The 15,053-nt window shown below is 45.6% G+C and overlaps 1 protein-coding gene across 5 annotated transcripts in view; it reads right to left on the bottom strand.

The window, feature by feature from the left end:
* The window catches only part of LOC118771788 (synaptotagmin-1-like), a 186,969-nt gene that overhangs the window by 82,700 nt on the left and 89,216 nt on the right, over positions 1 to 15,053 (bottom strand). For 4 of the 5 annotated variants that reach the window (XM_036519821.1, XM_036519825.1, XM_036519822.1 and 1 more), the window contains one exon: positions 12,246 to 12,327. The gene's annotated coding sequence lies outside the window, so the exon portion shown is untranslated. Of the gene's footprint in view, positions 1 to 14; positions 253 to 12,245; positions 12,328 to 15,053 lie in introns of those variants that run through there. The other variant, XM_036519823.1, reaches the window with a different exon arrangement.

The raw sequence follows: 15,053 nt of genomic DNA, 5'->3' as shown, positions 1-15,053 counted from the left end.
AACACTGCTCCTACCTGGTTCTGGATCGCGGGTCTGCTGAAGGTGCAGGCCGCGGGTGGGAGAGTCCTGACCCGGGGGTGTCGTTTCAGGTGTGAAGCACAGTCCCTTTCCCCAGCGCGCTTCAGCGGAGCTGTCACTCAGCTCCAGCAAACAACGCTGTGTCTCTCCCTCACTGAGACACGCTCCTACTCCCACTGCCTGCCTGCTCGACTCCTGCGCCCCCTCCTCTCTCTCTCTCTCTCTCTCTCTCTCTCACACACACACACGCACGCTAGCTCTCTCTAACAAACACACACACTCTCTCTCTCTCTCTCTTTCCAGCACACGCGCCTACTCACTCACTGTCCTTTCCGTCTCTCATCCCCCTCTCTCTCCCTCCCTCCTCCTCCGTGTTCTCTGCGCTCTCGCTCGCTTTCTCTCGCTCGCTCGCCCTCTCACTCGCACACATTCTCGCTGAAGCGGACGAAGACACTGCCACGCTCCATCTCTTCCCCTCTCTCTCTCCATATCTTCTCTCCATCTCCGCATTTATCCATCCACCTATCCGTCTACTTCCCTTTCTGTGTGTTTTTACAGGCATTTCTGGGATGCAGCTCACACCCCTTTGCTAAAGACAAACACTCCAGCCTCATTCAAGGGCATTCCCCACGTAGCGGTATGCTAATGCCATCCCCCCAAGGTTCTGGTTCACCATTCAGGAAGTCCAGATGTGCGGCCTGAGGAGGGAGACTTCTGCTATATTTAGGTATGGCAGACATTTGCCACATAAATAATGTACTCGCTCTGAGCGTAGTCTTCATGTTTGGTAGCAATCAGGGATCTAGGTTTGCTTCAAAAAGGGGTTTGCCCGGTGCTAACAGACTTCTTTCCCTCCATTTGAAAGCGGATGCAGCTTTTACAGTGGCTAATAGCCCTCTGTGCTTTGATTTGACCTGATTTCAAGGACACCTTAATGTAACTGTTTAGCCTATGTTTATAATTAAAGCAGGAAATTACTCACATTGCCACAAAAAATCAACACAGTTCAACCCATAGAAGGATCTCAGTTGGCCAACCCAATCGTTAACAGCAGGTTCCATATTTTCCATGGAATAATCTTTACTTATTTTCCCTTACACTTTCCATTTTTCCACACATAAGGTATTTATTCTTTAAATAAATAAAATTGCTAAGTGGGAGCAATGTAACAAGACCATAAAACAAGAAGGAATTAATTCAGATTACTCTCAGATTACTCTCTACTCTGGAAAGAATGCTCTGGCACAAAAATTAAGACTAACACTAAGACTGAAACTAGCTACTTCTGATGAAGCTCCTGCAAACCCAAAAGCTTCTTCTAAAACAAAAAATGTGACTGTTTTGCAAGTCTCAGTGTGTGCAAGACCACTTTTTCCAAGTTTCTAATATTACTCTACCATCAGGCACCTGAGCTTTGGCTGGCTTGGATGTGCGACTATCTGTCATCCTATTCAGGACTGATACTTCCGTGATAACGCAAGACAAGATTCTGTTTCCGTGGCAGCACCTCACATTCCGCCCCTAAAGCCCCTAGAACTCTGTCTCTGTGCTGTGAGATCGCTCTGTTCTGACTCCTCCCTGCTGCTAACAGAAAAAGGCCCTCACTGTACATTTATAATGACACCTTGTGCAAGTATGCTATTATGAGCACCACTGCTTCCACTTTCCAGTGCCTTCCGTTCACACTTTTCAACAGAGCATTAATTAGACACATTGTGGACGGACGGACAAAAATGGCCAAATGATATGCTTAATGACACGCTGTGGGGCACGTACCAGACAAAAAGCAAACAAGCTGTCTGGGTTAATGATTACCTTGACAACGCCAGCGGCCCTGACAGGTGCAGTCCTTTACCTGGCGGCGTACCTACTCTCCTTCATCTCTTCGTCACAATGAAGTAGCTATCATTAAAAAGCAGCCAGACCATCAGCTCAAAACTCTCGGGACGGTGGGGGAATGAATGAAAGGCTATTGATCAGTTAAAATTCCTGCCCAACGTCCATGAAGACTGGCTCTAACCTTAGGGAAAGGTGGCCAGGTGTATCTCCTATAAGGGTGGTGGTGTAATGGTAGAGGTAATCTGTGGTTTACCACAGGATAGCACCTGTCTGTTCCCAGCAAGAACACATAATCTGTGCCCTCCCTCGACAATAGGTTGTAAATTGCTGATAATATCGTGTCACCATTGCCTCTCAGCTCCCAGACGGCCTTTTCTCTGAAAATGAAAATTAGCAGGGTCTTTCTGAGGCCATGGGGGGAAATCAGTGAAACAGGAGAGAAATCAACGCTTCAGGAATGACAGTGTGGGAGAGAAAGACTTCCTGTGATGATGATTGAGCATTGGATGCTCGTAAACATGACAAATAACATCAAAGGCCCGTAGCAATGCTGCCCCCTAGGGGTACATACTGTTGGGAGAAGGGGAAGGGGTGGTGTCAGAGAGCAACTTCATCAGAGGACACTATCTACACCCTTTAAAGAGCAGGTAAGACACTAAGATTTAAACCAAAAAACCGTTTAAAACTAATTCTCAGTAACGTTTGAAATGCCAAACATCAACATTCACTGTGTGTGTGCGCGGTTATACGTGTGTGTGTGGTGACCACTTATTGATTTTAATACCTAGCTAATATTCCTCCAAAAAAGTTTGACTGGCTGTGGTTAGTATTCTCCTTGTGAATGGTGATCAGGTGTTCCAAGGTACAATCCTTTCCCAGAGGACCCTCTGCACACATACTGAATGTCTACCTGTCTCTCTGCGGGTTTGATTCAGGTGAATGGTCAAACAGGAGAGTGGATGAAGCATGACTACAGAGACATCCAGCTCAGGAAAATGAGCTGATTTTACAGTAGAATCAGTAGAAAAATTACAATCTGATGGAGAAAATTGAATTTTTTCCATCAGCTAAAACTGAATCTCTTTTTCAAGAGTCTATTCATATCACAAGGTTAAATGAAGCAAGAGGAAAAACAGTCACTCTTCATGATATGAGAAGATAAAGGAGGCTATTACTACTTTGAATGATTTGCCATCTAGTGGTAAACAAAGGTACTGTTCTTTCTTTGCGGGAGCCGTTAATGCTATCAGTAACCGAGTGGCACTATAGTTTCGAATGCATAACATAGCACCGACCAAAAAACAAGCAAAGCTTTGATATTCTTCACAAAGATAACTGGCAAATATGATCACAGACAGCAAAAAAATAGCTGAGGAGTTCACAGACTCCTCCGCTCCAGAATATAATTCCTTATGAGCCCCATCTCAGGGCTTCGGTGATATGATCAACAGACTTTGGTCTGGACGGATTTGTGACTAGCTGTACTTCAGCCTGGGCAGTACACAGCGGGGGTTCAATTTCCAGGCCCGAAAAGAAAAAAAAAATGATGTTGGACTTAACTTCTGTGTGTGGCTCGGAACAAGCCAGCTGGTTTTCCTTCAAAAAAAACACGAACAATGAAGCTCTCGGCTGCCACGTCTCTGAGGAAAGCCCAGAGACACCGCCTGCTTGGCACTACAAGGTTTGTTACCTGCCAATCTGGTATGTCATAACAAGCAAACAGCGGCGGTTTTGATGTTGCCACCCAAACAGAAGTGAAGGATACACCGCCCAAAGCAGAAAGGGGCCAAAACTGGCAAATCGGGCAGAATTTGAGTTGGTTGGGTTGATCTTAGGAACACTACATAAGTTAGGGCTGAATGACTGTTAGGTGCACATGCTGAGTGCTGAGTGCAAATGGGTGTGAAATCAACCTACGCAAACAAAATATAGACCTGGATTACTGAGGTGTAGACCAACAGAAAGTACTTCAGAGAAACGTACATGAAGGTCATATCACTGTAGGGGCTGCACTGTGGTGTTGCGGTAAGGACTACTGATTTGATTCCTTGGTGGGGGACTACTGTTATACGCTTGGGCAGGGTGCTTAACCTGAAATTCCAACTGGATAATTCGGTAACGTAAAAATTACAGCTATGGAAGTTGCTATGGATAAGAGCATTTGCTAAGCAAATGACGATGAAGGTCACACAGCTCTCAGATCTCAAGAGTTGTTAAGGTGCAAATTTCATTGCCCTTATTTATTTCTAAAAACTACTGTAGGTATCATAGGTTTATTTTAATGTCATTTATTCATTCCCCCCCTCGATTTCACATTGTAAAGTTGTATATGGTCCACACTCACTGGTCTATTTCTATAAAAATAGGCATAGCAAATTGAATTGTCAAGCAGCAAGCAGTTCTAGCTTCTAAACATGCTCATGGCAATATTCTGAGTCCTTATCTCACAATGGTCCTCTCAGCTATTTATTTCAACAGAGCCTGGTCAAAAGGCCTTAGCTGTGTCTACTCTCACACAAGCGACTGCTCAAACAACGTTGCATTTCTCTCTGTGGGTAAATGAATGTTTACTATGCAATCCTATTTGACCCAGTGCCCTGAAGTAAGTGCACATCAGTGTGTCTGTTCTGTGAAGATCCAATCCACTCTGTAACAGGGAGATCTGTTTGACAGTGACAGTTAAGTGCAGGTGCTTACAAGTGACAGACAGAGTGATAGTTCCTGAAACCTTTGACGGTGCCCATTTGCTGTCAGACTGGCATTTCTGCAGAGGACTTATTGTTCGCTGTAAACCACAGCAGACCCCGTGTCACCGTTTAATCATTTCTTCTTGGCTATCTCCCCTTGAGGAGGGCCTCTGTTTTCTGCCACTCAGGTAAACAGGTCAAGGTGTCTTCCCTCCAGGAGCCAATTCATTCATCAATATTTACTAGTGCGCTTCTATACATCGGAGTTGACCAGCAGGAAATGATGCCACGTGACAGGAAGTGACATCACACCCACCCACCACCCATCAGGGTCAGCGTAACCCGCGCTGAACTGCAGCAGCAGGCTCGAGACAGGGCTGCTATTATCCGCTTGCCTCCGCGCTGTAGTTTAGCCCATCTGAAACAAAAAAAGCAGAACTGACATTCGGAAACCAACGCAGAGTTTGACTGCAATCCAGGGGAGGGAGGAAAAAAAAAAACTTTTCCTAATTACTGGTGATGGTTTAATTACACCTCTCACTGTATACGACGGCGGCAGCAGCAGCAGCAGGAGGAGGAAACTGCCAGTGCCCCCGCAGTACAGCTCTATCCACACTAATTCCGGGAGCTGATTGGCTCTTTCACGCTACCCAGGTGTTCCTTTCATTGTGGGCGCTATCTCCATTCTCTCCTCTGTGGTATAGCCCACAGGAGTCTCTGGCACCTGCCAGAAGAAACCCTGTGCACCAGCACAATTGACACACCTGCTTGACTATGTGCAAAGAGAGAGGCCATGACTGGGTTCCCTTTTGGAAATTATCCTAAACACCTTGGAGGGATTATGAAATGTCACCTGCTTTACATACCAATCAAACATTAGATGACAAACCACCTAAGTGAGGTACTGGTAGTTTTTGATATGTTTAGATCAAATCCAAGGAATTGTAAATGCGCAAGCAGTACGAAGCTTATCACTGGAAAATTTACTCTGAGTCTCCTTGGAAAACCTTGATGTTTGACCTTTCAACCTGAGGATGAGTATGGTTCTGGAGAACAGAGAGGAGAATACTGTACTTATGTCAGGTTCCATCAAATTTCAGGCACAGTTGGCTGAGGCAGAAAATGGAAATCAGAAAGGGCTTTTCTCATCATGCCCTTTGACCTTATGACCCGAACATCAGTTGGGTTTTAGGAAAAATAAAGACAGCATGTGTGCCAGGTTTCATCAAAACACATACATATTTTGCCATTTAAGAGAGTGGCAAGCACTTCTGTGACGGACAGATGGAACCAAGGAAACCCAAAAATAAACAAGCGTACTGCGTCCCTGAGTTCTGCAGTACCCGCCATGTTGATAACAGCCGCATCGTTCTTCTCCTTCACAGAACTTCTCCTTCCAGCACTTCTTTGAAGAGGCACCAGGCCCCACAGGGATCAGTTTAATCTCTGCTTCCTGCTTCACATACCTGATGATAAAGTTCATCTCTCATCTCTGAGTATCTGTCACTGAGACATCACCGTGAGAAGGTCAGCACTGCTTCTCCAGGAGTACACACAAACAAATATGCAGACACGCACACACAGGCATAAACACACTCGCATGCACACATGTACAGTCATACATACACACACACACACACACACACACGTATGCAGGCATGCACACACACACACACACGCTGTGCCTGCATCCTGACCCGTCACTGTACCCCAGCTCTCTGGAGAGGGTCTTGTAGACGCTGTGAAAATGGGGGAGGTGAGCAGTGCCCTGGTGCCAAGGCTACTCTGTGGATTTGCACGCGGATTAGGGAGGATTTGGAGAACAATCATTAGCCTAGCCTGCAAAGGCTTTGTAATTAAATTACCTGATGTATGTGACCGCTACCCTCCAAAACAGGAGCCTGCAAGGTGACTTGGTAAAATATGAAAAAAGACTTGAGCCTTCTTTGTGAAGATGCAGAAGCCACAATACATGCAGTACTGCCTTAACACACAATATATCATTGCTATATTGCAATTACTATCAAGATGCTACCATATATATAAGGAAACAAAACACAGTATCATCAGTATATTACCAACTTAATTAAAATTCCTCAGTCCATAGAGAGAATGTAAACCTAACAGCACACTATATTGAATATTGAATATTGAAAAATATTCAAATATTCAATGCTCTTCACAAACATTCTACCGTTCAGAACACTAAACCAAACAGCATTTGGTTTATGCAGTGACATGCTGTTCATCAGAACACTCAAACAGGTTGAGCAAAGCACCTGGGACGAGTGGACGCCTCATAGGACCTGGCGTTTTCTGTATGTGTGCTGTGGCCGCCTCATATGCACTATTGCACCCTATTCTGTAAGTTGTTCTGGGAAGCAACATGTAAACAGGAAGGCGGTGTAGTGTCTCTGTTCCCATGAAAGAGGAGCTGCAGGTGCCACAGAGGATCTCTGATGATGTACATGATGCAGAGAGGAGAGCTGTGGGAGGGAGGGGTCAGGGAGGAGAGGACGGGGGCAGGGAACTCCTCTCCTCGTGTCTCATTCTGGACGTGGTGTGTGGGCAGGCAGGGAGAGATCAAGAGCTCCATCAAAGAGGCCAGGCAGGCTCTCCTCACACACTCACAAGGAGTGTCTCTGCCTCTCTGTCATACACACACCCACATAGGCACGCACGCACGAACACACACACACACACACACACACACACACACACACACACACACACACACACGCACACGCACACAAACCTATGCAATGCACTCACAATACACCTAGCATCAGAACTCATCAGAAATATACTGTTTGTTCATTTGATGAAAAATGTGTGTAAGTTCAGTTGATGAGTAACACTGGCATGAACGGGTTACTCTGAAGTTTGACTGTTTCAAACGTCTCTTGATCTGATCATGCACTTTTCAATGAATCCCACTGGAGGCCGTGACTGATGCCACGCATGACCTTGGCAACCCGTGTCCACCTACACATTCCGTAGCGAAGGAACTGACGAACACGCCAAGTCCAGTGAAAGGCCCTGATGAGTAATCAACAGCAGCAATGTCATATTTAAAGCGGTGGGGTCAGTGAAATCATTAAAATTGATCTCATTGACCTCTCCGTCTCCCAACACGTCCTCTACAAGAGTCTGAATTACAGACGGCATCAATCAAAAAGAATCCGCTCCCTGGCCCTGGTGTCTCCCATTAACCTTCTCAACCCAAGCAATCGCCCTGAACGTCGTCAATGCTTTAAAAATCCATTTTCAGTTATGAATCAAACTATGCAAAGTATTATCTTAAGAAGTAAAAAACACACTCGACAGACACCTCTACTTCTATCTGTTATATGCAGGAAATCGCACACTATAAAGCAGCTTTAACCAGGACTCCATTTCAGTGTAATACACAGTAGTACGATGGCATTAGAAACTGCATTTGTAGAGATGACAGAGGCAGTGACTGTCACACTAGTCCCATCCTTAATTACCTGTCACTCCACAACAATTAAAGGTAATTAACAGAAATCCCTTAAGGCTGTGGACCATGTATATTAATGAATTACTTTTAGGTTGGAGCACTGCTCTGTGTTGACACAGTGAGTGACAAGCCTCACAATAGTTTGTCTAGCGGAAAGGCGGCTCAGGGCTCATTACATACAGAGGAAAGTTCCTCGCCAAAACGAAGAGCAAACTAATTACCCGCTTCGACAGTCAATTAGTTCAGTGGGTGGGCAGGTACCTGAACGGATTGTGTTTGCCCATGCCAAGCTGTACCTCAGGTATACACCCTCAGCACCCCCCCCCACCTGCACACTGATCTCTTCCTTGTTCGTGGGTGGAGAGATCACCTCCTCTGAGATTACGTACAAACATAACGCTGGAACTCCAAACACTAACAGCCATTGTGACATCACTATATACATATGCAACAGACAAAAAAGACCTGAAAACAGCACGGTATGTGGACAAAAGCACAAGGACATCCCAAAACGTAGACTATGTGAGCAAGCACTGCTTTATGCAGTTCTGCCATCTAGTGTTGAAACAAGGAAAACTGCTACTTTTGAGGGAGCCCCTCACTTATTCAGGGAAAGTATTGCTTTCTCCACTCACAGCAAAAAGCCCAAAATGTGCTACCCAGGATTCTCCCACACTCCACATTCTCTGGGCTATCTGGGTAACAAGGTAATGACTGCTGAATGTGGCAACATCAGAGAAATGCTGTGAGAATGTTCCATGTTAATCAACTGATTCATTTGTGACAGTACAACACAGTTAAATCTGCTACTGTATATACGACACCAAATACAGACAAGACAGCAAATTATGCGTTTTTAATAAGACAACAATTATAGTCCTCATTGTCCAACATGCCTGTAACTGAAGAAAGATGAGTCAAAGAATCAGTTCATCTGATTCAAATTACATGGGATGCCATCTTACAGCTGTAATGATAGCCTCCTCTCTCTACATGCACACAACCCTGGTGATGCTGATAAGTGCATTACATTAAAACACAGCACTGCCTTAAAGGAGTACACTGGCACACAGTATCATCCTCTCTGGCATTTACTGGATTTCCTCCTGCTCACCATACAGAGATTACTTAGTGCATCAGAAGACATCTTTTTGTTTTAGCTGAAGCCGGTGATGCGCTCAGCACTTCTTAAACAGATGTTTCATGGGGCGGTTAAGCGTGATTGATGCCATGCGGCGCTGTCGGGTAGTAACGGTCGTTTGATTGCTGCTGGGGGGGGGGGGGGGGGGGGGGGTAGAATACGGCAGGGGCACGCTGCAATCACCAGTCTCCCGGGCGCCTTCCGTTTTTACCAGGGCGACTGAGGAACAGGCGACTGGAAATGCAGGGATTGGCAGCCCTCCAGAATGCCAGCCAGCGTGTTGACAGCAAGACGCAGCTTTCATTACCTCCTATCTCTGTGCAGCCAAAGTGTCGACGACACCACGGATGCCTAATTCTAGAATAATCCGCCGCATCGCAGAGAGCAATAATTAAAAGATCTTAATTTGTGGGTCGCACGGTGGGGGGAAAAAAAAAATAAATAAAAAAAGACTGTTCATTGGAAAGCGGCTGGTGTCTCCCTCCTCGAAGGAAACCCCATAACGCGTAATTTGTCATACAGCGCGCCGCTTTGAAAGCGCTCTGCTGAAGACGTGTGACGCCCACCCCCTCCCCCCCTCCCTCCCTCACCCTCCTGTGCCAGTCACCTCCAAATCGTCCTTGACAGCCACACACGCACGCACACATGCATGCACACACACACACACTCCTGCACATGGTCCCACCTCTCTCATAGTAATTCATTTACTGCAGAGCGGGTGCGAGGGTGCTGGGGTGACGGCTCGTTTTGGTCACGTGTGTCCAAATTACCATGTTTATAGTCTCCCGCAGGGGCAGATCTCCACTTTATTATCCCGCCACAAAGCCAGAGGAAGGAAATAATGACGGCCTCATCCCGGCGAGGAGACCCAGTCTAATGCAGGCTGTGTAAACGGCTACATTTTCCCGCTGCTGCCGAGAGGAGCAGGACGCCACCTCCCACCCAAACCCATTTTGTCCTGTTCGCACACAGCTTAAGTCTGCTGCGTGGAGCTTTGTTATGAAGTGGGGGACTGTCCCTCTGCCTGGACCCATTTCCTCCAGTTTATCCCAAACCCGCTCTCTGCAGGTAAGCGGCACCTGTTGTAGCTCGTCCCGAGACGGCCTGCCGCTCGGGACGATCGGAGACAATCAAAGAGAAAACTCTCTCATCTATCTAACGCGTGCACCTCTCTCGTTCCCCCCGCCTGCATTCTGTCACTTTGGGTATGTCATGTGTAATAACAATGAAAAATAGCAGGGCCGCCTCCAGTCACAACTCTGCACTGAGGTCTCCTGAGCCTCCCTGCTTCTTATTCGCCTGGGGGAGGTCGGGCTCAGGGAGAAAACGAATGGGAATTAACCAGGGCACACACACCCACAATGCCTCACAATCCCTCTGGCAAATGGCCGCTTGGCACGCACTGGCAACCAGGCAAAGACAAAACCTACAGATCTGGCTATATATCTGTGACCAAAGATTGTCAACTGTAGTGGTTATTGGTCATTGTCACAAACTGTCACCATATTGTTTATTGCCATGGCTGCTCCATCCACCATGGAAAATACATACTTGGAAATACATATAGCCTTATATCACTTATATCACTCATATATATATATATATATATATATATTTATATATATATATATATATATATATACACTGAACTTACTTCCACATGTAAGAGAGGTGCTAATTTCACCTCATCTTTGGATTTACTTACATTTCTGCCATGACACAGAAACCACTATGGTACAGTATCAGTACATACAGCGGTAGGGCAGATGCTACCATGCACTTTAGAGCGTTCCCGTGCAACTGAACCCTGAGGTCGGCATTATTCCTTTCAGCAGATATCCAGATCCTTTAACTTCCTGCAGGCTTGTGTTATTCACAGATGGGGCTTTTGAAATTGTGCAGAGATGATAAATGACTCAGTTCTGGGACTGTAAGCTCCTTCAAACAGAGTCAATGTTCACTGGCTTTTCAACCATTTCCTTCCTTTTGTATTCAAACAGCGACTCCTCTACTCCTCTTCATGTGTATGCAGTTGACCTTGAATATCTGGATCAATATGGAACTAATAATGCATGGCTTTTGGAGCTTTTGTGGTAAAAAGCATGCACAAACATACACACATGCACGCATCCATGCACGCACACACACACACACATTGTGCAATGCAATGTCGTACAGACTGAAAATGATAACGGAGCTGAACAGTCTGCCACCTTAGAATTTTCCAAACATTCCAAAAACGAGAAAGGGGCATCTACGGTGTGATGTCATGCTCCCCCAACCAATCAGACTGGCTCTACAAAAAATTGATAGCCACACCCCCTTTACCACTCATAATGTCCCAGTTGAGGGGTGGCTGCAATTCATCCCAGAGGATATATGATCCTTCCCCTCTTCTCTATAGCTGAGCACTCCCCCAGTTGCTACCATGTATTTTTGTATCTCCCCTTCCCAGAAAAGCAGAAATCAATATTTCATTAGTCAGAGTCTTTAACCCTGTGAAGGGGGCCACAGCAACAGCGGGAATCCACACAACTCCAGCTCTCCCGCACCCTGGTACAACATCATTTTTTTTGGTAAAATGTGTTGCAAAGTTTGTTCTAAAATCTCCCCTAACAGTGATGTTTGAAGAACAAAATCTGACTGCACCAGAGGGTTGTAGGGTCCAGTTGGGGCAGCTATCAGTTTCTTGGCAAATACACTTAGTGTTTCAGTTCATGTCCAGCTGTTTAAATCAATAACATGTAAAACAGAACTCTGTCACCAACTCTGGATAAAGGCATCTAATTAGGAAATTTTAAAAAATGAAATTTAACTTTGGGAAGAGCACTTCAGTGCTTCAAGTGTAGTGTCTTGAAAATTTCTGTATTGTTATTTAATGTCAAAGAGTGGACCCAGCCTGCTGGCATTTAATCATGAAAGAGACCGGGTTATTTGCCAAGTTGAGTCTGAAAAAGCCTACGCATGGTTGTAAATGGACCAAACAACTCCCCAGACCTCCCTCAACCTCTGGCATTTCTAATGAAAGAAGGCCGGCCGTTTGTTTGTCTTGCTTTGAAGAGAGAGAGCTCAGACTAACCTTTAATTCAATGGCACCCGCTACAAGACCTCCGCAGACACTGAGTCAAGGCAGATAGAGTCGCAGCAGCACTGATTCTGTTCTGTAAGAGAGAGAGAGAGAGAGAGAGAGAGAGTGCAGGGAGGTGATCCACCAGTTCGGAAAAAACACAGCAGAAAGGCAGACGAGACAAATACAAACAGCACATGTCCAAACATGTCCAACTTCCACGTCCAAATGTTGAGCTGTAATTCGGGGATCCCAAAAACCTCCCTCACAGACGGTACCTCCAAACGTCCGGCCAGGGGTGTTTTATTTGTTTTTCGAACGCAGCTCTGAGTATTCAGGGTTTCCACAAGCGTATCATAGCAACGGTGCGGAATCACGACTCATGAGCGCACCCTCAGACCTCCTCCTCCTCCTCGCCAGCGAGTTTTTGGATTTGAATTCAGGAGGAGCACAAAGTTGCGGGCTTCAGCAAGAGCGGGAGGGAGAAAAGGCACGCGCGCTGCGTCGCAGCCGTAAATTCACAGGGACCGCGGTCTGTCGCTGGAGAGAAAAAAAACAAACAAACACGGCGGCTGCCCCATCTGTTCAATTAGATGCGTTTGTCCCGCTTTCAGGAACTCCGTCCAAATGGTTCTGTCTGGTGTTGCATGTTCTCTCCAGCTGTGGTGATACCTCATTCATTTTCAATGGGAACATCCTTGCCTGAACTCTAAATCAAAACCAACCTCGAATTTCGGCTCACATGACACGGCCAGCTTCCAGTCCCCACAGCCCAGACCTCGGGTTTTAAGCAGCAGGCCCAAGAGTCTGTTTTGAACTGCTGGATACCTAAGGGTTCATATTGCTCACTGTATCCCTGTGCTCACTCACTGGCCCTGTGGAATGGAGCAGCATCTTACAAATGCAGGCCAATACCAGCAGCTCACTGTGTGTGTGTGTGTGTGTGTATGTGTGTGTGCGCGCGCGCGCACGCGCGCGCGCTGGTGGGGGGGGGGGGGCTTGTCCGCACCCCACTGGCTCCCCTCCAGGTGAGGGTTTGGAGAGGCGGAATCCAATCACACTCGAGTATGAGGGAGCGGGAGGGGGTTAGGGCTCCAGTTTCAGGGCCAGGTGTTTTCAGGCGCAACACCTTAATCTCTCATGTGCATCTAAACGAGACACTCCAGCAGAATTTGCCTGTACAGCATAAGCCCAGCTCATTACTCAACACTTACTGGATACAAAACTAACATTAACCGTCAATAAGCATCCTAAGACCTGTAAATAACTTCTGTTTTCTATGTGGATTAACCCATGCTTTTTTGAATAATTTAGGTGGTCTGACGCAAAGTAATTATAGATTGTTATAAGATTGTAATAAACAAAAACTTGAAAAAACTACTGTTGTTGCCGATAGGCTAGGGGCAAATTGCCTTTAGCTCAACTGGTAACGACGCTGGCCGGAAGGGGTTGCCAGTGAGCAGTGAGAACCCTGGATTACCACTGCCCTGACCCACGTAAAACCTGGCAAACATCTGCATTAAGTTCAAGGACTGAGGTCACTGCTCCCTGATAGTACACAGACTCCACTTTGTGAGACATACCGTAGCATTTGTGAAAACATTATGGGAGGCGATATTGCCTGACAGATGTGGTTAACCTCCGCGTGCAATGACTATATCTCCCCTATCTCACTGGGATGTCACCCACAGATACCCCTGGTAAATCGAAATGGAGGCGGGTTGGGTGTAAACGTACGTAGGCCATTTACAATAGGTACCACAGCCTCGCCATTATGCTCAACAATCTGAACATACTACCGCTTATTATATTTCCATTTTCACCACTTACCTGAGTCACACTGCCTACGTGTTTCCTCATTGTCTGAAATGGCCCAAACATGCAATTTTCAAACTCAAGATCGTTTCAGATCTTCAATGATGGGAAAAAAAAAAAAATTTACAATGGAAGACCTGCTACTTGATTTTTCCCCCCCTGCAATTCGGTAATCCTGAAATGCATTAACAGAATAAGCAGTGAGTAATCTGTCACTGTCAGCGGAGTTAGGCCAAGATATTGATGAGGGCTGAGATTTAGCAGTATCTGTTAGAAGGGGAGAAAAATTACAGATTCCAATCCTTTATCCCTTAGCGCAAGAGAAGATGTTCACTGCCTCTTTGATGCACAGATTAAAAGCTATTAGTCAGGGGCTGGCAGGTGCACAAGGACAAGTATGCGAATGAAAAAAAAAAATGTACACGATAGAATATCAAACAACACACTAGCCATTCATATAAAAAATGAATAGCCCCACCCTGGGAGATGGAACAGCCACAGCCTACTACAAAAGGAAGAAAAAAAGCTGGCATTTTGTTCTTATTCGATTGCCAAGAGCCAGCAATAGCAAAAATAACGTTGGTCACATTCGAATCACTTTTATCAGAATGACAGTTAGCGGTCAGAAGCCCTGTTTATAACTAAAACTGCAGTTTTGTGTCTGGCCCACATGTTTTATCAGGTGTGTTCCTTGACTCAGGCAAATGATTGCAGCAATTTGTTATGATTTATTTGTTAACTTTTTAACTTTATTCATTACCTTTAACAAACTTTGTCTTGAATAAGAAATTTCAGAAAGTTTCTTAATTACTTCTTGTTATTTTGGCCTTACACTGTCATATACTACATTAGACAATACTGCGTAAGTAAAAAAAAAAAAAAATGGTGATGGTACCATAAATTTGTTTAGGACAGCCCACACTGTGGTTGCAGACTAAAGTGCCCTTGCTGATGAAGATATGAAATATGCACATGACAAGAGAAACAGCATCAAATGCAGCATTG

This window comes from Megalops cyprinoides, chromosome 25 (assembly GCF_013368585.1).
Source record: "Megalops cyprinoides isolate fMegCyp1 chromosome 25, fMegCyp1.pri, whole genome shotgun sequence".
Lineage (NCBI taxonomy): Eukaryota > Metazoa > Chordata > Actinopteri > Elopiformes > Megalopidae > Megalops > Megalops cyprinoides.
This window is presented reverse-complemented; position numbering and strand designations above follow the sequence as displayed.